The sequence below is a fragment of the Apium graveolens genome, chromosome 3, assembly GCF_009905375.1.
Source record: "Apium graveolens cultivar Ventura chromosome 3, ASM990537v1, whole genome shotgun sequence".
Taxonomy (NCBI): Eukaryota; Viridiplantae; Streptophyta; class Magnoliopsida; order Apiales; family Apiaceae; genus Apium; species Apium graveolens.
The window spans coordinates 210831054-210855282 of record NC_133649.1 but is presented as its reverse complement, the minus strand read 5'-3'; the positions used below and the strand labels follow the sequence as shown (position 1 = coordinate 210855282).

The 24229-nt window shown below is 36.1% G+C and overlaps 1 non-coding gene across 1 annotated transcript; it reads left to right on the top strand.

Moving 5' to 3' along the window:
- The first annotated feature begins 7210 nt into the window (after positions 1-7210).
- LOC141716003 (small nucleolar RNA R71) lies at positions 7211-7317 on the top strand. The gene has a single exon (XR_012572739.1). It is a non-coding gene; the product is annotated as a small nucleolar RNA R71 (small nucleolar RNA).
- Positions 7318-24229: the final 16912 nt, after the last annotated feature.

The window sequence follows — 24229 nt, the reverse complement described above, 5'->3', positions numbered from 1 at the left end:
TCTACGGAGTCTGATAGTACAACATCATGAAAAGTAAATGGAAAGAACTAAGGCTCCACTCCATCTAAATAGGGCTTGGTAGTCTTTTCCTCTCGAAGCGTTTTCACAATGCTCTGGAGCTCATCCGCCACCATCTGAATGACATACTGGCTGGTGCGGTCCCGGTGCACTGGCATCTCCTCAAGCTTAGTATTGACGTACTGAACCAAGGTCTCAAGTCTCGCAGTCATCTGTTCCTTGGGCTTCCCTTCATAGTTTCGGCTGTCCGAGTACACGTTCTTCAGTCGGTCTATCAGTCGGTCGTACTTGCCCTGAAGCATGTCGAACTCGCGCCTCAACTCAGCATACACCGTAAAAGAAATAGTGTCGTCTGAACCAGAGGATGACGAGGAATGCACCCTTTGCTAACAAACCAATAAGAGGGGTATTAATAATAAATTTACTTAACCTACTCTCTCGCATATTATCTATAACCTACACACATATCCTATAACCTATTTGGGCTATCCAGGGACTCTAAACCGTAGCTCTGATACCAAAACCTGTCACGCCCCCAACTTAAGCAGCAAATTAAATATAACTATTACAACATTTTAAAAAGAAGTATACATAACCAACTCCAAGATCTTACAGTTTAGGGTTTGGAACAGCCCAACACTACCATCTATTATAACTGATTTTAAATAGCGAGTCCTCACACAAAACTACTATCTCTTATTCTACCTGAGCTCGAACATAAGCATCAGCATCACAGGTCTTACGGGCAGTCTGCTTGAATCTAACCATAGCTGCTAGCTGTAATATCAGGGTAAAGTAAGGAGTGAGCCAAATGCTCAACAAGTGCTAACAGTACGATGCAAAACATAAATTGAGATATACATTAAAGAATGACAATGGAAAGACATAACCAATGATAACGAGGGATAAAACTATGAGTGATGGCATCATTTTTACTTGTATCAAAACCTTTTCAAAATCATGTCTTAATCAAAATCATTTTATGACGCTACGGATTACAGCCGGTGATCAGCCGCGAAGTAATCCCGAACCTCGCTGGGTTCTAAAACATTAATGGGAATCCTTAGGCAACTTTTAAGCCTAATATAAGTGTGGAAAGGACTCGCGTCTCAGTCCAGATCCACCATTCAAAGAAAACATTTATCCCCCTTTGGGACTGAAAACCCACATTTTATTTATTTCAAAAACTGATGCCGAATTATAACAAAATCTCTTTTTACAGTAAACATTTTTATCAAGGGATTATAGATCAACTCGAAATACAGGAAATATGGTACTCAATCTCAGGGCCATGATTCACAAAACTATACTTTATTAAAGTAACTGAATGGTTTTCATATATCAAAGATTTAGACAAGGGGATTTAATGAGGCTATTGGATATTATAAAAGTATCTGACTATCAGAGTTCAAGGTAAGGTTCTATAGGGGTTCAAGTAGCAGGATGAGATATTAATACTTAGGAATCATTAGCATGTTAATCAAGAGGATCAATCAAGTATTATAACAACTCTTTATTTTATAATGGCCATCAACTATCATGAAAAGACTTTTAAACTACTTGCAATACGTACTCGAGGGTTCATGGCATCTCTATATAATTCAAAGATAAACATAAGATACGCTTGATTTAATATATCAAATGACACAGGATAGTTGTAGCAATGTATGAATTATTAGCAGTAAATACGAAGATCAAGTTGAATCACTTGCCTTGAGAAAGGCTGGTCTGGTCTGACTGGTAGGAGCAACTGGAGCTTCACTCAACCTTTATGGAAAGTTTTCCCTCGTCTCGAGATCCTACATAAATAATAATAATCCTCATTATAATATATTCTCACCAACTTAACCTATTTACAACCCGGAATTAAACACGGATGGCACTTAGGCCTATATGCACTTAATTTTATATTCACTTTTAAATTACAATTGTACACAGATAGCCACATAATCACATATCATATATTAATACCAAATAACACCATATACAACATAATGCAACACTAGGCTTGGATGATCTCGACTTCACAACTTAAGTCACTTGGTCGCTAAACTAGACAAAGTCTTCAAATTTTTGGCTTCCTAACTCGATGTGCCTTTACTAAACTATCCAAGACCTATTGACCCTCACTTGTGCCTTTTTCTCTACTGCCCATATACTATCTTACAACTATGGTGGTCAACCTAAATCTCACTCCTAAGTGTTCTAAAACTATGTGATAAGTGAAAGTGCTCACTGGTGCAAATTTCAGAATGACAACTATAGTTTCTTGAGTACATTAGACACTCTTAAACTACAATTTTTCCTTCAAAACTTTTACACAAGACTCTCCTGACCTAAGGGCATCTCCTAAACTTGATGTGGCTCAAGGGCCTGGCTTGGGCCTTCTTGGGCCTAAGCTAAAAGTCCAAGGTTCCCCTGTTTTTCTGGGCAGAAATTGTCCTGACTTGAATTAACTTGTGACACATGGTTCTAACTCATATCCTATGAACTATGGTTGGAAAAACTTCTCTGACACTCCCTCTAACTAATGCCCAACAGGGCCTAATGAGGGCCTACTCATGACATGGTCAAATCTCCCTATTTCTAAGTTGCAACAAAACTGTCCCCTGCTGGACAGATTTTGTTATTCTACTTGTGCACCTAACCAAATGACATGCAAACCTCCAACCAACACCTAAAACCTTTTATATACTACCAATACTAACTTCTGGTGGCTTGGGCCTCAAAGTGCACATCAATGACATGGTCAAAACTCACTCTAAACATCAGGGTACTAAACTGATTTTTCTGCAGAAACTATAACTCTCCTTTCTCCAAGGTTTTGACTTGACAAACTCAACTACCAACAACCCAATACCCAAACCAAGACTTAATCATGGTGATCTACTGAACTAACTCCCTTATTCTCAAAATAACTTTGGTGGAGATCATCCTTTACCTATGGCAAAACAAAAGTAACTACACTTCACAACTCACAAATCATCAAGTTTTTGAAACAACAAGATATGCATTTTTATAAAAGATAACCTCGAATTATTACCATGCATCAAGTAGCATTAATCAATATTAACACCTTATTTCTACTGAAATTAAAGCTCACTAACAAAATCTTTCCAAATGATCAAAATCTTATAACATTCTAAGAGAAATCCACATGCATGCATGTCCTCGAGTTTTGCAAGCCAAACAACATGTTTTCTAAATATGTTTTACCAAGAAATTTACATGCAAGCCTAGCATGAGTTATATCTAGATGATCACTTAGCATGCAAGGAGTTTCATCAAATTTTCACCATAAAATTCAAGCCATTATCACATAAACATGCAAAAAAAATTGAACAAAGCAACAAGAATAGTCTTAAGGAACTTCATTCGGCTCCCCTATGGTCATGGCCGAATGAAATGGAAGGGAATGGCCATTTAATCATCAAGAGTTTCCTTCTCAAGACTTGGCGCTTATCCATTCCTTGTAGTCCTATTCAAAAACAACCCTAAACTCACAAGAATCAAGGTGGTATTTTGAGTTTCAACTAAAACCTTAACATGCAACTTTAAAACTTGAACTTTTTACTCAAAACTCTTTGAAATATATATGATCAAGGTATGGGAAGTAACATTTACTTGTGTAGAAGGTGGAAACTTGGTGGAGGAATGAAGAAAATGGGGAGGGGGTCGGTCTCGGTTGAAAACCCGAGAGGAGGGAGAGGAGGGCCGAGAGTGAGAGGGAGGAGGGAGGGAAGAAAGAGTGTGGTGGTGAGTGGAGTGTGAAATGATCATGGCACTTGCTTGTTTTATGGTTTTTGATTTGACAAAAATGAGTGGGAATGAGAATTGACAAGACTATCCCTCCACTTATACTTGGTTCATTTTGCATGCAAGGGTAAAGAAGGAATTTGGCTAGAAAAATAAGAGTTAGTGGGGTTGGAATTGCCTCTTTAGCCCTTTGAATTGAATAGAAAGGATTTGCATGTAAGGACAACTATGTAATTTGCTAATTATGACAATTAACACTTATAAAGATTTATTTTTATAAAATAAAATGCAAGTTCAAAAATTATAAAATTTATACCATAAAATTACTTGGATTTTTAGAAATTTTATAAAACTACTTTTGAATTTTGTGAACAAATAACTTTTTTAAAAAGATATTTATTCAAGGTTTAAGATATTCCTTATAAATCAAAAATGAAAGAAATAATTAAACTTTTGATTTGAAAAATCATATACCACGTATCGAAAATTTAAGACGCGGATATTCTCATTCACACAAGCATACAATAGTTGAATATATTGGCATTCGGCTTTATAATTACACCAAATTTTATAATTAATATTACACGGAAATGCCGGTTGTAACAATAATAATATTTTATGAAAAATTTTCAGCTGAAAATTTTGCCTATAAATATACTATTATAAACCCTATTTGCCAAAAACCCAAATAATTAACCCTAATTCTAAAGTAGAACAAGAGGGAGGCAACTAATTCTCTCAACCTCTTCCTCCTCCATCACATTGTACTCTTGGTGGATACCAGTGGAGTGCTTCACAATTGAGGAGCAGCTGCTAGGGATCTCCGTTCATCATTCTTGGATCGCTATTAAAGACCTCCATCTTTCCATTAACGTAAAGCTTCTTAAGGTAAACATACTGAACTACGAATTAAATTTTATTTTTCGCATGGATCCTGCCGAGGGTTTCGGTTTTTTTTTAAGATTTAAATTTGCGTTTATGTGCTAAAAAGCCTTCAGTCTTTTCTTGATCCTCTGGTGCAATACATATCTGATTATACCCCGAATAGCCATCCAGAAGACAATAATATTCATGACCGGCCAACCTGTCAAGCATCTGATCAATAAATGGAAGAGGGAAGTGATCCTTCCTTATGGCCTTGTTCAACTTTCTGTAATCCATGCATACCCTCCATCCTGTGACTGTTCGAGTGGGAATGAGCTCGTTCTTCTCATTTTCTACCACAGTAATACCTCCTTTTTTCGGTACACATTGCACAGGGCTCACCCAAGAACTGTCAGAAATAGGATATATGATTCCTGCATCCAACCACTTCAGAATTTCTTTCTTCACCACTTCTTTCATGATAGGATTAAGTCTTCGTTGTTGCTCAACAGTTGGCTTACTACCTTCCTCTAGCATAATTTTATGCATGCAATACGAAGGGCTGATCCCTTTTATATCTACTATAGTCCATCCGATAGCCGATTTGAATTCTCTCAAGATCCTCAAGAGCTTGTCCTCCTCACTACCTGAAAGGTCAGATGCAATAATAACAGGTAAAGTAGATGCATCACCTAAAAAAACATACCTCAAGTGTTCAGGCAATGGTTTAAGCTCCAAGGTAGGTGCTTCCTCAATAGATGGTTTGAGCTTTCCTTCAGCATTTTTGATGTCAGAAGTACCAAGAGATTCAAACGGCATGTCTAGCTTTCGCCTCCAAGGGGAAGCACTTAGATATTGTAGTTGCTCATTGCCATCCTCATCATCACTGTCAAAGTCCCCCACTAAGGCTTTCTCTAATGCATTAGTCATTAGCATGTGATCAAGTTCTGAAGTAACCGCAGAATCAATCAAATCCACCTTTAAGCACTCCTCGTCTTCTATAGGGAATTTCATCGCTTTGAATACATTGAATGTCACATCCTGATCCTGCGCTCTCATAGTAAGTTCTCCTTTCTGCATATCTATCAAGGTACGGCCTCTAGCCAAGAAAGGTCTCCCCAAGATTATGGGAATCTTCTTATCTTCCTCGAAATCCAGAATAACAAAGTCTGCAGGAAAGAAGAGCTTATCCACCTTTACTAGCACATCCTCCACTATGCCTCGTGGGTATGTAATAGAACGATCAGCCAATTGTAGAGACATGTAGGTGGGCTTTGGATCAGGAAAATTCAACTTTTTGAAGATTGACAACGGCATCAGATTGATGCTTGCTCTTAAATCACACAGGCACTTATCAAAAGACAACTTATCGATGGTGCAAGGAATGGTGAAACTACCTGGATCTTTAAACTTTGGAGGTAATTTTTGTTGCAGCAAAGCACTACACTCTTCTGTTAGAGCAACGGTCTCAAGGTCATCCAGTTTCACCTTCCTTGAAAGAATACCCTTCATAAATTTCGCATAACTAGGCATTTGCTCCAGAGCCTCAGCAAAAGGTATATTAATGTGAAGTTTCTTGAACACCTCCAGAAACTTACCAAACTGCTTATCCAGCTTTTGTTGTTGCAATCTCTTAGGAAAAGGTGGTGGAGGATAGAGCTGTTTCTCCCCTGTATTACCCTCAGGCAGAGTGTGTTCAACAGTAGTCTTCCTTGGTTCTGCCGCTTTCTCCTTTTGCTTAGCTTCTTCATCACCAACTTCAGCTTCTCCGTCTTTTGCTTTTTCAGTGTCAGCAACTTTTCCAGACCTTAAGGTAATAGCCTTGACTTGCTTTTTAGCTTCCTTTCTGCCTGGCACTTCAGTATCACTGGGAAGTGTGTCAGGTTGACGGTTGAGCACTGCATTGGCTATTTGACCGATTTGATTTTCCAAGGTCTTGATAGAAACAGCCTTACTTTTACATAACAGCTTAAGTTCCTCGAAATCAGCACTAGAAGGTGGAGCTGCACCTCCTTGTTGAGGATATGATTACCTTTGAGCATAATGTTGTGGTTGCTGGAATTCAGGTGGATTAAACTGTTTAGTTACGCCTTGCTGATATGGTTGCTGAATAGCCATCTGATTATTACTCCAGTTGAAATTTGGATGATTTCTGTTGTTAGGATGATAAGTAGCTGGCACAGGCTGCTGCGGTCGCTGATAATTGTTCACATACTGAACAGATTCATTAACAAGAGAACATTGATCCGTAGCATGAGAACCTGCACAAAGCTCACAGACCATAGCTATTTGATTGACTCCGTAGGTGGCTAAAGAATCGACCTTCATAGGCAGCGCTAGGAGCTGCGCTGCAATAGCTGTAGCTGCATCAACTTCCAGAATACCTGCTACCTTCCCAGGCATCATCCTTTGAGTTGGGTTCTGATGCTCATTTGCAGCCATAATCTCAATAAGATTATAAGCCTCAGTATAGCTTTTGGCCCACAAGGCGCCTCTAGCTGCTGCATTGAGCATGGACCGAGATTGGGCCCCCAAACCATTATAGAAAGCAGTGATCACCATCCAATCAGGCATACCATGATGTGGACACTTTCTCAACATCTCCTTGTAGTGCTCCTAAGCTTCGCACATAGATTCTGTAGGTTGCTGCACAAACTGAGTAAGAGCACTCCTCATAGTCGCAGTCTTCGCCATTGGATAGAACTTCACCAAAAACTTATGTGCAAGATCTTGCAAGTAGTGATGGACCCAGCTGGTTCAGAATGTAACCAGTCCTTAGCTTTATCCCTCAAAGAGAATGGGAAAAGCCTCAGCTTGATAGCCTCATCAGTCACACCATTATATTTGAAAGTGCTACAAATCTCGACAAAATTCCTGATGTGCATGTTGGGGTCTTCAGTCGCAGCACCTCCGAAAGAAACAGAATTTTGCACCATCTGAATGGTGCCCGGCTTGATTTCAAAAGTGTTAGCATGAATAGTCGAGTGAAGGATGCTTGACTGAATGTCATCAATTTTAGGCCGAGAAAAGTCCATAAGAGCTGGATCTGCCAGAACTATACGATCACCCATGATTACTAGCTCTTTTTGCTCACTTTCTGTATCTGAATCTTCAAAATCTATCTTCTCCGGAATACCAAGAACTTCGTATGTCTCCTCAGCCGTATCTAAAGTCCTCTTGCGAGTGCGAGAACGTGTTTGCATAAACGCTCGCTAAAGTACCTGAAACACAACCGGAAACAATAAGTAACAAGTCTTAACCACTGATGGTAAGTACATAAACTAAACAAATACGCCGAGTCCCCGGCAGCGACGCCAAAAACTTGTTAGGGCGGAAACATGCGCTAATAATACACGCAAGTATATGCGTTCACAAGTAATATAGAATACTTTCTAGTTCGTTCCCACAGAGACTCAGACTAATTATGTTCAATTAACACTCACTCACCAATGTATAATTACTTCTCAATGTCAAGATAATAACACTTAGATTTAATTAACTAATTATTAACTACAATTAACTACGATAATTAAGCACTTAATTGACACTTGAATTAACAATATTAAATACACATGAGATCACAACTTCATTACTACTTCCTTCAGTAGTTATTATTATTACACTTAGCATGTAACGGTGATGATATTAATCGAACAACACGAAACTGATAAAAGCCAACTTTCGTTGTACTAATACCATTCTACCAAGCATCCACAATTAAGACAGAAGTTGAATAGGCATCAATTATGTTGAGACCCTATATGTCTACAGAATTTGACAACATAAAGATTTAAGCACAAGTTATTCCTTAAGATTATATAGGGCAAGTAAAACGGTTAGAGTTACCCACTAATCATGCATACACATACATGATCCTATGCTAGCATGGCAAGTTCTAAACCTCAAGATCCACCGTCGCTTCACAAGAGATTAACACCCTATCTTATATGTTCGCGATGCACATAAGACGAATAAGCACAACCAATATTAGATATCATACCATCATCACACACTAAGGTATTAAACAACTAACTAAAGAATTCCATAGTAAATCCGTTACGACCCCACGATCACGATTAGCCCATGACTGAACTCATCGTCACCATGGGTTCATACGAAAACATGATAATAACACACGAGAATAATAACTAAAACTACTTATATTAAACCAGAGTACGTCACAAGAGTAAATAGGTTCAAAGTAAAGAAAACTAGCATCCAACATTACAAAGAAATAAAGAATCACAAGAAAATATGCTTCATCTTCGTTGCGATGTGCTAAAACGGTCTTCTTCCTTATCTCCTCGCTCATCGATTAATACTACGATTCAACACTCTGTGAAACGCCTCTGAAAATTACTTTTATCGGAGTCCCACAAAACCCAGCTATCTCAGAAGTTGGAAGCTTAACAGAATCAGGAGTCTAAAATAATTATTTTAAATTTCCGTCCCTGAGCGACCGCTCAGCATTCCTGAGTGGGCGCTCAGCAGAGCTGAGCGGGCGCTCAGACCCCTTCTGGAAAATGCTCTGTTTTTGCTCCCGTTCTTTGCTGCATTATGCTCCTATCTTCCCACTTGCAATGCCAAACACATGTCAAGGCTTATTCTTGATGAAATCTCTCCACAAATGCAAGTAATACCCTAAAATGCACAAACACTAGAAAAACACATCAAATACACAAAATACTTGATTTCAAGACATCAATTCAAGCCATTATAAGACGTTCTAAGTGGTATAAAATGCCACTTATCACATGTCAAAGAATTAAGGCGAAGTATCGGAGGCCTAGTGAACAAGGCAGACCAAGGAGTGGTTTAACAAGAAGCGAATCATAAAATGTACCAGTGATGTTGTTGAATAAAAGGAACAAAATTACGAGATTATGTACTGATTGGCGGAAGTTCAATACAACAACGACTAAGAATAAGTGACCCCTATAAAGAATTGAATACTTACAAGACCTAATTCAAGAAGTGTGTTATGTCTCAGAAATTAACTTAAGATCTGACTTGAGAACATATTAGAGATTACGATTAAAATAAGTTATGAACATTACAAGCTCCAGTGATATTATGTGAAATAATAAGTGTATCAGTTGTCTATAAGGAATTAAGGAACATGGTGTATAAGGAGTACTTGGATAAGTAAATTGTATTTATTGATAACATCTTCAGCTATTCAAAGAATAAGAAAGTTTGTGTGGAATGCCCAAATATTTTCCTCCAAAGATTAGAAGGAAAACAACTATGCGTTGAGTTTTCAAATATAAAATTTTGACATAAGATTAGCAAAAGATTCTGAATTAATCCATTAACAACTACCTAAACAAGGCCGTATGGTAATAGATGCCTTATGTAGAAAGAAAGGATTGGATGTAATTAAGACCATCGAGGAGTTAATAAACGAATTTGAAAGAGTGGAATCCGAAGTTCATATATGAGATTACTTTTCAGCCTTCACTGATGGAAACAAATAGGGGATGTTTAAATGTTTAGAAACCAAGTTGATAATGTGCACCGCCTACCACCCTTAAGCGTAGAGTCAAAGTGAGAAAGCGATTCAGGAAAAATAAGACATGTGGAGAGGTTGAGTTTTAAGGAAAACTGGGATGATCATTTATCATCAATGTCAGCTTTAGAATGCTACTTTACCAAGCTTCATGTGAACGCAAGTGTAGGTCCCCATTTCTATTGAGATAAAGTGGGAGAAAGAAAGTTGTCAAATTCTAAGTTAATTCAGCACATCAAGAGCGTAGTAATACTAATTGAAGCAGCTCGGAGTAGATAAAGAAAGAAGGCGAAATTGTATCGAGAGAGAGTATGAGTATAGAAATAAGACCAGTAGTGTTAGCTCAAGTTTTATCATGAAAGGGACTGGATAAGTCTAAGTAGTAGGGACATGTTAAGTCCTAAAATTAGTAAACCATTCGAGGTATTGATAAATATAGATAAAGTTGTTCATGAGTTGATATTACCCTTATAGCAGTATGTACATATAATATGTTCTGCGTGTCAATGTTAAGGTGATAAGTATCAGATTCAAATTAAGTGATTGATTAGGAGTCAATGGGCTCTTGTCCAAGTTTGTTCCACATATGGTGATCGATCCAAATTCTTGATCGTTAAAGGCGAGTCCTTGGAAATGAATGTATATCTATAGTAAATACGTTTGAAATCCTCGAGTAGAAGAGTCTACTTGGAAACTAGAGTCAGATATGCTTGACAAATATCCTCACTTATTTTAGTTAGACCAGATTCTGAGGACAGAATCTTTTCAAGGGGAGAAGGATATAACGACTCGTGTATTTTTGAATTATTTAAATATGTGATTATGGAAATTATTAAATAAATAAAATATGAGTATTGGTTTTGACAGCTATGTGTTGTTTGATTATTATCTATGTGTGAATTATAGTGTACCGGGTTGTCCGCATGATTAATTATGAAGTCGTATTGAATTGTTTTCAATTTCAAAAGTGGTTTTAGTGCAAATTTAATTGCATAAATATTTGGAATGTCTTTAAAATTGTTTTTATGGTTCGATTATTACAATAATTATTTTTAGGATTTTATAAAATTGAGAAATCAATATTTTATTACTTATTTATCTTTAAATGATTTTCTGATTGTTTTTATTTGTAAAATCCATATTTAATTCTATAATTCTTCAAAAATTATGAAACTCATATTTATTTAAGTTTGGAATATTCCGAGAATTTTAAAATTATTTTGGTAATTTATGAGATTAATTTTACCCGCGCGTTGTTTCGTTTTATTGATAAAAGCGGGTATGGGTGGCATTTCAGAAATTGTGTTAAAATTATGAAAATTGCGTTTTCATTTACTCCGGGATATTTATAATATCCTAAGATTATTTTCGTGATTTTCTGAAATTATTTTAAGTGTCACTCATTTCGTTAATTGCGAATTGCGAGTACGAGTTATGTTTTAAAAATGCTTTAAAAATTGTGAAAATTTTATTTTATTAGTTTCGGGATTTTTAGTAAATTTTAAGACTGTTTCCGTGATTTCCTGAATCTGTTTTAAGTACATCTTGAACCGTTAATTTTTAAATTTCGGGGCAGGATCGGACTACCGGGGAATTATATGGCTACGTGGCAAGTCAGGAATAAGTGTGGCAGTATATTATGATATGTGTCATGGACTAAAATTATATATATATAAAAAAATAATAAAAAAATACAGTTACCCCCACCCCATGTTCTCACCCCGTCTCTCTCTACAATCTATTGTCTCTCTCTCTAAAATCTCTCGATCTCTCGCTCTTTCCTCTCTTTAATTCTCGAGCCATCCCTCTCTTTTTCTTGATGGGTTTTCCCTGCCGTCCAGTAATTTCTCCGCCCTGTGTCCTGTTTTCCGGCGAGAGCTTGCCGCCTTCTCTGGTCGTTGCGCGTTTGAGCGCGTGTATGATGTGTGTGTGTATTGATTGTGTGTGAGAGAGTATTGATTGTGTGTGTGTAGGTGTGAGTTGTGTGTGTGTGTTACAGTGGTGTGTGGTGGTGGTTCTGCGGAATGCCGCCTGTGTTTCCGGCCACACCTTTGACTGTGTTCAGTTGTTCCGATTTTAATGTATATGTGTGCGTGTACTGCTCGCGTATTGCATGCCTGATTCGAAGTTTATTTTCTGCAGGATTAATTTTGATGGCTTTTGTGAAATAAAATAATTTTCGTGCGGGAAATTAAATAATCGGTGTAATTTATTCGGAAACCCGTTTTATATCGGGCACCAATAAATTTTGCCGCTGTCGATGGTGAACTTCGGTGAGTCGACGGTGGACAGTGATGATCCAATTCAAAGTCCTAATACGAATATGAAATATAAAATGTGAATAATAGTATTAGTTGAATAATATCGGTGATCGGGATTCGTGCATTTGAATTGTGATTGGGTTGTCGTTGTAGTTGTCGTGAATTGATTTGACGTCGATACTGTGTTCGACGGGTAGTCCGATAAACAAAGGAGACGCTGTCCGATTTCCGGGAAATCGAACTACGGAAATACGGGAGCAGATCCGAGGATTATCGGGACATCGAACGAGTATAAGTACATACATATACATATGTTTTATACCAAACTTGATTGTATGTTGTAGTAAAACGTTTTTCCAAAACCAATAACCCCAATGTCATACAATGACAAGTATACGTATTTTCTGAAAATGAACACCGAATTGATTTTGAGGACGTGAACCCTAACCGATGCCTGTATTGCAATAATGTATGTGTTACGAGTCGGGTTTTGCTAACGCATGGGTAGATTGTTAGCGAGGATATGTCAAGCATAATTGAATGTCTAAGTTAGGGTGTTTCGACCTTGTAGGTTCTAGTCGGAATGCCCGAGAATTGGCATTGGACGAAAGATAGTTGGTGGTCAGTCAAAAAGCTCAGTAAGATTCCAATCAAATGACTTAAGTGTTGAGGTCGAATCCAGAATGACCTAGTGGATAGACAATAAAGCCTGAGCGACAGAGTCGGCTCAGAGTCGATCAGTAATAGTTGTAAAGCCCTGTAAGGAAAGTACTTCTAAACTTTTCTTCAAGATATATTGCAAATATTTTCGAACTGTTTCATAATATGTCGCTATTATTGAAAATAACTCCTATTTTATATTGCAACTTCTTTAAACTATGTAACCTTGAACCCTGATTTTCTTGATCTTGAGCCATAAGCCTTATTCTTTGTAAACCATCTTTTGTTGATTCTAAGATACAAACCACCCAAATATGATACTATTCCCCAAATGTATAACTACCAAACACCAAACACTGGAAGAGAATTGTTTGAAAACACAGAAACTTTTATACTCCAACCATTCTTTATAACATCAAAGAACCATACCCTGAAAAATCATTAATGGTCTAATACCTGATCCTTTTACAAACTGGAAACCGTTTCTTATACATACCTTCATATACCCTTGTGATATCCATGAATTTCTTTACGATTTTATTCAAGTGTTTAATCATCATTGATTATGATTTTGTTTTATTGAAGTATATTGTTTATCATACTGAATTATTTTAGAATTGGATAGTTTTCTAAATAAGGACCATACTCGTGGTCAGACCAGATTCGTGGTCAATTATAGGCCAATGTGTGCCTTGGATCCAGTAATTAGAGCAGTGTTGTGTGCTTTGCTCGGGGTTAGTGCGTGACTGATCAGCAGCCTAACCTTGGTTTTAAAACTTAAAATGCATATCCAATTCTAATGATTGTTTAACAATTAACTTGATTCATTCGAATCATTCGAATTAAACATTGCTTAACCTTAGTTATCACTGTTATGACTTACTGAGCTAGTTAGCTCACCCTTGCGATTTTTTTATATAACTTACAGTTGAAAAGGATATGGATGATAGAGAAGTTCCTCGGTCCAAAGTGCGGGCTAAGGTTCCAGTTGAGTTGGATCGAGCTAGCAGGAGCTTCATAACGGTAGAGAGATAGTAAGATTGTAAGAATAATTTTATTATCAGTTGTAAGTTAAATTAGTTGGGATTTGGTACGATGTAATAAAAGTTAAGGTTGTGGCTTGTTTTCATACTTTAACCTGTTGTGATCCGTGGTTATGTAAAGCAGGGTCATTGCCAATAGTATCTTATATACAGGTTTACATGTTGTGTTTGAATTGTGGACCCCAAACTTCTGACCCGGGTTTGGAGGGCGCCACAGCCTGTGTTGACAAGTTTGGTTCTATAAGTGGTTTGAAACCTAGTGCTAATAAAAGTTTGGTTTTCTTTTACAACTATGAAAACACAGATATTCATTGGTTTGACACTACTTATGGCATCCTAAGTGGTGAGCTCTCGGTTGTTAATAAACATGACTCTTTCGGGTGCAACTGGATCAACACTACAACTCTCAAAAAGCACAAATTTTGGACTATGTTGGTTCCTACGAATTTCTTCTGGATCTAAAGGCATGTTCTTAATCTAAGGCCACTTACTTCATGTTTTCTTCTTTACAAAGTTAGTAATGACCGATTAACCTCTTTATGGTTCGACCCTTGGTGGGAGGCTACATACATCATCATCTCTCAATCAGGTCTACCTGCTAATGTTATGGTTGCAAGCATTATTCAAAATGGCTTTTGGCTCTTGGTCTCTTTCATTTCCAAGAAGGCGATTATATTACTTGGAATGGACACTTGGTTAACAAGATTAAAACTTGGCTCATTTGGGATGTCATTAGATTTAAACTTTCTCAAATACCTTGGCATTCCTGGGTTTGGCATAGACTTCGTGTCACTAGATATGCTCATCAAGAGTGGCTCATTTTCCTTGACAGACTTCCTACTTTGGGACGCCTCACTTTTTTTGGAATTGACATCAGTACTTATCATCTTTGTATTGATGGTCATGAACATGCTAATCATCTTTCCTACATTGTCACTACAACCACTATATTTTAACAACCCTTACTCACAAGTTGTATACAATAGCGGCCGGTGACCCCTGGCGAGAGGGTCTTTCTTTCTGGGGCTCTATCACACATCTGGGACATAGATGCTTGGTGCTGCTAGCTGTGCAGATTTTCACCTACCATATTTGGAGCGAGCAAAATGCCAGAATACACAACAAAAGGGTCATCGGTCCTTCACAACTACTTAAAGGAGCTTGTTGATATTAGAACTCGAATTTGTAATTCTAAATGGCTAGAGCTTGGTACTTTTGAAAAGAACAATTAGGATTTATGTGATTTTTGGGTTATTTTTTGAGAGAATTAATGATCATAGATTTTTGGATCACATCTCAAATCTCACAATATTTTTGTATCCTTATACTTATATACGAATCAAGTTTACCTAGTTATGATTGAGCCAATACTCCTTTTTTCAGTAGTAAGTTAAGTCATCCATATATCTAAAATTTATTGGTTTCTTGAAGTTAGAAAATGAATGACCCATTGGGCCACTTTTACTCAGAATATTACCGTTATAGAATCCAATTTATAAACTATCAACATAAGCCATCTGATAACTAATGATGCACATAGAGCCGACCAAACGAGTGGTTTGGCTTGGCACGAACGTAATTCGGCTCGCCAAATATTCACCTGACTCGCCTCGTCACGTGTTGGTTCGATATTCGGCACTATTCGGGTATCCACACGAGCCGAACATGGGCTGCAACTTATGAAACCGGAACCGGCCCGGAACCGGACGTGAACCGCTCACCAAAGTCTGCACACGAATAAAAAATAGGAAAATGAGTAAACCGCCCACAAAATTCGCGGTTATTCGCCAACTCGCGGTTATTCGCCTACTTGCGGTTCGAACCGCTCGCCTTCGTTGCCACTACGCGCCTGCTTCTCTAACTCTAACGGCCACCTGCAAATTGCAACGGCTACCTGCCTCCTGTCACCTGCAAGTTTGCAACTGCAACTTCAATGTTCTAATCTCTAACGTTTCTTTTTCCCCCGATAAATACAATTACCTGGCCTCCACTTCTCTGCACTTCAAGTCTTCAACTCTCGAATCTCTCTTCTTTTTTCTCAATATCTCCACACTAAATCTCTCTTTATATTAATAGTTAATCTCAAGTTATTCACATACTCACAGACTCCAGTCACTAGTCACCACGGTCACAGACATTATCCGGCGAGCTTAAACATTTTCCAGAGAGCTTTACAATTTTCCGGCGACAAGCATTTTAAAAAAATGGAGGAAGGAAGGGGAACACAATCCTCCCAAGGCTCGATTCAAGCAAACTTAATGCGACCCCCTCGACCTGTAGGCATAATACCTGGTAAAATTTTATGTTGGAATTGTTTGTTCAAATTTTAAGTCCAAAAACTATTTTTTTTTGTTTGATTTTTTATATTTTATAGTTCGAATTGTTACTTTTTATTTTCATAAATATTTTTTTAAAAAAAATATTCTGTGATTTCATAAAATATCTATTCGAAAGTAATTTTTTAACAATTGTTTATATATTGTAATTTTTTAACTGAAATTCGATTGTTAATTTGAATAGATAATTCGATTGTAAACTTTTTTTATTTACAAAATTTTCAGGAAGCTCTTGTACTTCGAGACATTCCTCGCATGTTTGGAATTATTTTTCGAGATAAGCAATACCGGAAGATCCTAAAAGAATTAAATGTTTTTGTTTATTTTGTAGTCAAAGTGGCCGAAATCAATCCCCTTTTCTTCGCTCTAAAGGGGCCGGTACGGGTACACTTGATCGGCACTTGAAAACTCAACAGGGAATTTCAAAACAAAGTCACGAAAGTGGAGAGGCACGTGGAGAATCACCGCAATAAACACAAATTGGTGGTTTCATGTAATCGTCTCCGGTGGAGGTATGCCTTTCCTTTATAGTAGAGATAGAATGATTGAATCTTTTGCTACTTATGTTACACTACATGAGTTACCTTTCTCTCACGGTGAGAGTCCGAATTTAGAACACATGATGAGAGAATCAATAAAACCATCATTTAAAAGAATTCCTAGAAACACGCTTAAACGTCACACACAAAAACAATATTATAGTCAATGTGCGCAATTAATTGAATTTTTTCGTGATTAAGATGGCATGGTTTCTTTAACTAGTGATTATTGAAGTTCGAGTGGCGGTGAGCCATTTATTTGTGTACCGTTCATTGGATTGATTCAGATTATTTTTTACAAAAATGAATAATTGCCTTTGATGTTATGGACGAGTCACACACGGGTTATAATATAAAGACGAGAATAGTTGAAACTATTAATGAATTTAATTTGCAACATAAGGTGTTTACTATTTCTTTAGATAATGCTTCGGCAAATGATAAAGATATTTACTATATTGCACAAGATATTCCTACTACTTTAGATGGTGTTTTCTTGCATATTAGATGTTGTGCACACATAATCAACATATCGGCTCAAAAGGGTATTCATCAAATAACCGAATTTTTAGCACCTCTTAGAAAAATAATTAGGTATTTACGTATCACACACACATTAAAGAGACAATATAAAAAATTGTGTAGAGAAAATGGATTAATACCTAAAAAGCGGGGAATTGACTGTCCCACGAGATGGAGTTCAACTTATAAATTACTATGCGAGGCAATTAAATATAAGGTAGTTATCACCGAGTTATATAATTCTGATCCAAGAAATCAAGTGGAGGATAGACTTATTACTGAAAATGATTGGGACTTGGCAATTAGGGTACATGATTTGCTTGATTTTTATGCACGTGGTACTAAGATATTTTCTTACGTTTACGAGCCAAATGTAAATCTTGTTATTATTGAGTGTGTTAATATTATTACTACTTTAAAAGCATATGAAACTGATAATTGTTTTGGTGCAATTATTATTGATATGAAAAAAAATGGATAGAATATTTTACCAAATTTCCTTTTATTTATGGTGTTGCATGTCTTATTGATCCCGGTGTTATAAAAGAAGGTTTGGAAAATATGTAGAACATTATTACTCGGTGTTAGGATTTTCATATAATCACGTGCTTTATGTGCAAAATTATTTAGACTTATTACACCGTCTTATAGATCTATATACTTCTAGAACTCAAAATATTATACTACCTAAGACTAGTCAGTCTAGTAGGTTTAATCCCACATTGCTTGGTATCCTAACTACAAAACAAAAGTGTAGAATTCCCGAAAATGCATCTACACCTACAACTTCATTTAGCAAGATTAGAGAGTTTTTTTCATATAAATATGAGTTTGATGAGGATTTCTCAATACTAACATGGTGGAAGAATCATGAGAACCAATTTCCGGTATTAGCTAAAATTGTAAGGGACATTTTAGTAGTTCCCGTCTCTACCATTGCTTCTGAGTCCGCTTTCAGTGCAGGTAGAAGAGTGTTGGACGAGAAGAGATCAAGTCTTGCCACCGGACGTGGTCAAGATATGTGTTTGTAAAAATGATTAGGATAAAGCGGCAAAGATACAGCAAGGGAGGAAAAAAGATGACTCGGAAGGCGAAGAGGATACTTGGATGACGATGGACACTTTATCGGAATCGGGCATGTCAACGAACGGTCCACAAGAAGAAGAAGAATTTGAATAATTGATAAAATATGTTTGCCATGTATTTTTAGAATTTGTTATGTTTTATATTTTATTTAAATTTTAAACACGGTTTGTTCCGTTTTTTTAGAGAGGAGTCCTCTCAAATCAATTGTAACATTTTTTTTAATTAATAAAATTTATAAAGGTATTGTGACGCCCCCAAATCCGGGGTCAAAGGATTTGGTCATCACAATGAAACCTCAATCCAAAATAACCTGTTTAATCAATAAACAAATGCCAGCAGAAAATATTTAACATCTATGACCCCAAAATAATCCAAGATCTTTTAAGGTTACAGTTCTAGAAACAAGAATTCCAAATTCCAACCAATAAATTTTCACTTTCTTTTAAAACTCTTTTTAACAATTTCAACTCAAAACTTAACCCGCTAGTATAACTTCGAAAAGAAGTATATTATGTCCAAATATAAGATAACATAACTATTATATAAACAAACAACTCTACATAATATAACTTACACTAATCCGCAAACCCTGGACCAGCCATCTCCGTAATTGCATCCTTCTTAGCCTTTCTTGAATTACGCAGCTAAACAGATTCAGTTAATCCTCACTTGAAGGTTAAATTTAAAAAAACAGGCAAGTATGAGCGAAAGAAATGCTCAGCAAGTTCATTATAGCATATATATGGTCTTTTGATATAAAAGCCGACATCTGTAATAGAGCAGAACATTTAAAATCATAATTGCTGAATCAGAAAATTTATTAAGGAATCGCATAATTGGTTCCTTGAATGTATTCAAACCCATTTTGATATTTTGAGCGAAAATTCTTCAGCAATACTTTAAATCTCGATGAGAATAAAACTCATAAAATAGTGTTTACAGAAATATCGTAAACCATAATATGAAACAGTGATTATAGACTGAATCATAAACTCATTCAAAACCCAACTCTTGAAATTAATACTCATTTCGATGTCATATGAAATTAGATATTAATACGAACTTTAATGCTAACAACATCCCATACTGAAATCAACATCAAATATCTATATTAATACCACCTTTGATATTTAACAACAAACTAAATATCAACATCAACGAGAAACTAAATCAAAAACTGCATTTTCACCTTTTATTCAAAATAGAAGCACGAGATAAATCATTTATATATGATTATCAACAACAGTATTATGCTGATAAAGAAAGAACATCAGATAATCAATGATATCTGAATAATAAGTGAAGCTAACAATAAGCTTTTAAAACAGTAAGCGATAAGTTTTAGATTGGGAATCACAAAATTTCGGCGGATGCCTTATAACATGTTGATTAGCCACTGTGATAGAGCTGGATCATAATTAATAAAATTTAGTTCCCAAAAATGAGTACTCCACAAAAGCTAAATACCGGTCATAACCGATATATACTTTAATAAAAAGGCACACTGTGGCCAAAGGACAAAATTGTATTAACATATTTCAGTTTGCACAATGCCCTAAATGTTGGACCGTCCGCCCGGGCCACTTATGCATCTTCCAATCAAAATCATTTTCCGTTATAAAGGAGTCGAATCAATCGATATCCTTTCATAATCTACTCCCTATTTCACATATTCCGGAGTAATCTCAAAAACTGATGGCGAAATAACTAGAATGATTAGTTATTCGCTAAATATCAATATCAAGTTCTAATGTATAGAGTAAATCTTGATAGAATAGTTATTCACTATCTATCTGGAAATGAATTATATTCTAGCAGAACAATTGCTAGAATAACATGATTTTAATAATCCAATGATTATACGCATGGAATATCTCCAAAAATATTTATAAAATACTCTAAATTTTCGAGTATGTAAACATTTAAAAATCTAAACAGTTTGATAAGTAAAACATTAAACTATTCTGAAATTAGAATAGTATATGAATACTTGCCTTTGATTTTTAGCAGTTAAGCACACTCGCAATAACACGATTGACTCGTTCTGACATCTCATGACATTGTTGTCTTCTATTTCAACAATTCATTGATATGCTGCTCCTGCGATTGCTAGAAGCCCGATATACATTACTGTTCAACTTTAATCTGGATCCCAAAGTCTCGTCTTGATCATCTTGAACAACTCGCATCTATAATTAAAAGATACAATCTTAACCGTCTACACGATAATTACTCAACAAATTGCGCGTCAAAACTCTATCGTCTACCCAAACGATAACCCACATATAAAGAAAACAGTCAGACACAAGACTCTTGACCCATGTATGCACATAGACATGTTTCAATGATATGTAACTGAAAATATTTTTATATAAAAAACTCATTCCTATCTAATAAATAGATAGGAAATCTACCAAAAATTTGACAGCATTTCCTCTATTTATTAGACTATCCACCTGTTTTCAATCTCAATCAACAATCAAATATATAGTAAGAATCAACCTTGACTTGATGTAAACACATAAGAAAATCCTCCTTGACTTGCAGTAAATGTTGGATTTTTAATCGCAGCGGGGCATGGCAAAACACTTTTACACATATAAAATCCAAATAAAAGCATATAAATCGTGGTAAAAACATAGGGATCGAATCTAACCTTTAAAATAATTCGGAGACAACGATCAGAGATCCTTAGCAGTTGCTCCTCAAGTGTGAAGCACTCCACCGGTATCTACCAAGAAAACGATGTTAAGGAGGAGGAAGGAGGTGGAGAGAATTGGGTTTTCCAAACTTTTTGGGTTTTGGGGTTCGAATGAAAATAGGGTCTATAATAGTATATTTATAGGCAAAATTTTCAGCTGAAATTTTCCCATAAATAATATTATTATTATCCCATTTATTATTCTCATTAATAATTAAAACACCTTTTAATTATTAATCCTTTTTCTAAAGACTTTAGAAATAATTCTCTCTCTTGATTTAATTTCCAAAAATTAAATCCTTTAATTCATAATATTAAGAACTTTTCTTAATTAATTTATAATCAATTAAATCTCATTTAATCAATTATTAAATTTGCCAATTATTTATTTATTTCACAAATAAATAATTATTAGCCATTATTAATTAATTCCTCCACCATTAAATCATTCTCTTTTTATGGTGTAACCCTGTAGGTTCAATATTAAGCCGGTAGTAGAAAAAAAATAATAATAAAACTATTTTATCATTATTTATATAAATTCTCTAATTTATTAAATATGATTAATTAATTAATCACATTTATTCTACATCGTGAGGGATACTTCTCAGCATATCGCGACTATCCGGATAATATGAATTCACTGCTTAGAATACCAAGAACCTATTCAGTGAATAGTTAACGTACAATAAACTCCTTCTACCCTACAATGTCCCGATTAAATACAAGGCATGGATCTCGTGTCAAGCCTATCTAATTCAATCACTTGCTTACCATTTACTATGCTTAGTTCTATGCAAATTAGAAACTCCTTTCTAATTTCATTCACTCTGGCCAGAGATTCCTGAACTAGCATAAGTGGATCAGCCTTGAACATTCGCTTCCTTTACTGGAAGGGGTAGATCCTTTATTGATCATACACTATCTTCGTGTACAAATTCCTATACCCAGTAGAGCCCTAATAATTGTCCCTGGAGACGAAGAACTAAACCAAAGCATAGTTCAGTGTACACAAGATGACTATGATGACCTCAAGTCTAAGGATACTTGTACAACTATCACTATGTGAACAACTGCTGACACGTGAGTGAACTTCATCAGTTGTTCAGCTGTGCGAGTCATGTTCAGTGAACTTATTCTATAATAAGCACCTACATACTAGCTATAGTGTCACCACACAAATGTCTATGAGAACAGACATCCTTCATAATAAAGCAAGCATAGTATGTACCGATCTTTGCGGATTATTAATTACTAGTTAGTAATCCTACGACCAGGAACTATTTAAGTTTAGAGTTATCATCTTTTAGGTCTCACTATTATGATCTCATCATAATCCATAAAAAGCTTTACTCTAAACTATGGTATATCTTATTTAAACACTTAAATAGATAGAGCCCGTAATAAAAACAAAACAAGTCTTTTATTAATATCAATGAAATCAAAACAGATTATATAAAAAGTTATTCCTAAATCCTAATACATGATTGGACTTAGGACATATTCCTTTCAATCTCCCACTTGTACTAAAGCCAATCACTCTGGTATCTAATACCCATCTAGTCTTTATGACGATCAAAGTGACTTTCAGAAAGTAGCTTTGTGAGTGGGTCTGCTATGTTGTTATGTGTGTCAACTCTAATTCAATACAATATAAGAAATGTTACCGCGCTCCCACTAACCCTTTTGTAGACGCATGGTTCATCTACGTTTTTGATAAAATCAAACTCTTTGATTGTCTCATCAAAACGAATGTTCCATCTTTCGAGAAGCTTGCTTTAAACCATATATGGTTTGCAGCAGCTTACACACTAGGTTTTCTTTTCCCTTAGAAAGAAAACCATCTGGCTATTTGCCAGATCTCATAGTCGTAGTAAGCAGCAATCGCAAGCAAAATCCGAACTGATTATAACAGGGCTAAAGGTAAAAGGTTTCATCAAAGTCAATCCAATGCCTTTGTTTGAATCTTTTTGCCACAAGCCTGGCCTTATAGGTCTCCACCTGGCCATCTGCAATAATCTATCTTTTGTATACCGTATACATAGATTTCATTCTGGATTTCATGGCACTATGCCATTTCTCTGAGTCAACACTACTCATAGCCTCATTATAGGTTACAGGGTCGTCATCATCAATGATCGACAACTCATTGTCATTCTCAATGACAAGGCCATATTACCTCTCAGGTTGGCGAGACACTCTCCCTGATCTATGAATGGGCTGTTCCACAAAAGGTTGTTCAGTCAGAACAGGTGTTTCCACTTGATCTGTAGTAGTTTGTGCTTCTTGAACTTCATCAAGTTCAAATTTTGCTCCCACAGTTTCCTTCAAGGATAAACTCCTTTTCCAAGAAGGTAGCATGTCTGGATACAAACACCCGATGATCGGTGTAAAAGTAATACCCTAAAGTCTCTTTAGGATATCCCACAAAACTACATTTTACGGATCGATATTCCAGCTTATCTGGGTCAACTTACTTGACATAAGCTGGACATCCCCAAATCTTAATGTGTTTAAGACTCGGTTTCCTTTCTTTCCATATCTCATACGAAGTTTGAGGAATAGATTTTGGAAGGCACCATATTCAGTAAATATGCTGAGGTTTCCAATGCATAACCCCATAGGAATACTGGAAGATTTGCATAGCTCATCATGGACCGAACTATGTCTAACAAAGTTCGATTTCTCCTTTCAGATACTAATCTGGAGGAGTCCACTGGGAGACTATACCATTTACTTTGAGATAATCCAGAAACACTCCATTAAAGTATTCACCACATCGATCTGATCGAAGAATTATAATACTATGTTTGGTTTGTTTCTCCACTTCATACTTATACTCTTTGAACTTTTCAAAGGCTTCAGACTTGTGTTTCATCAAACACAAATCCGAATCTAGATCTATCATCTATGAAAGTAATGAAGTATGAAAAT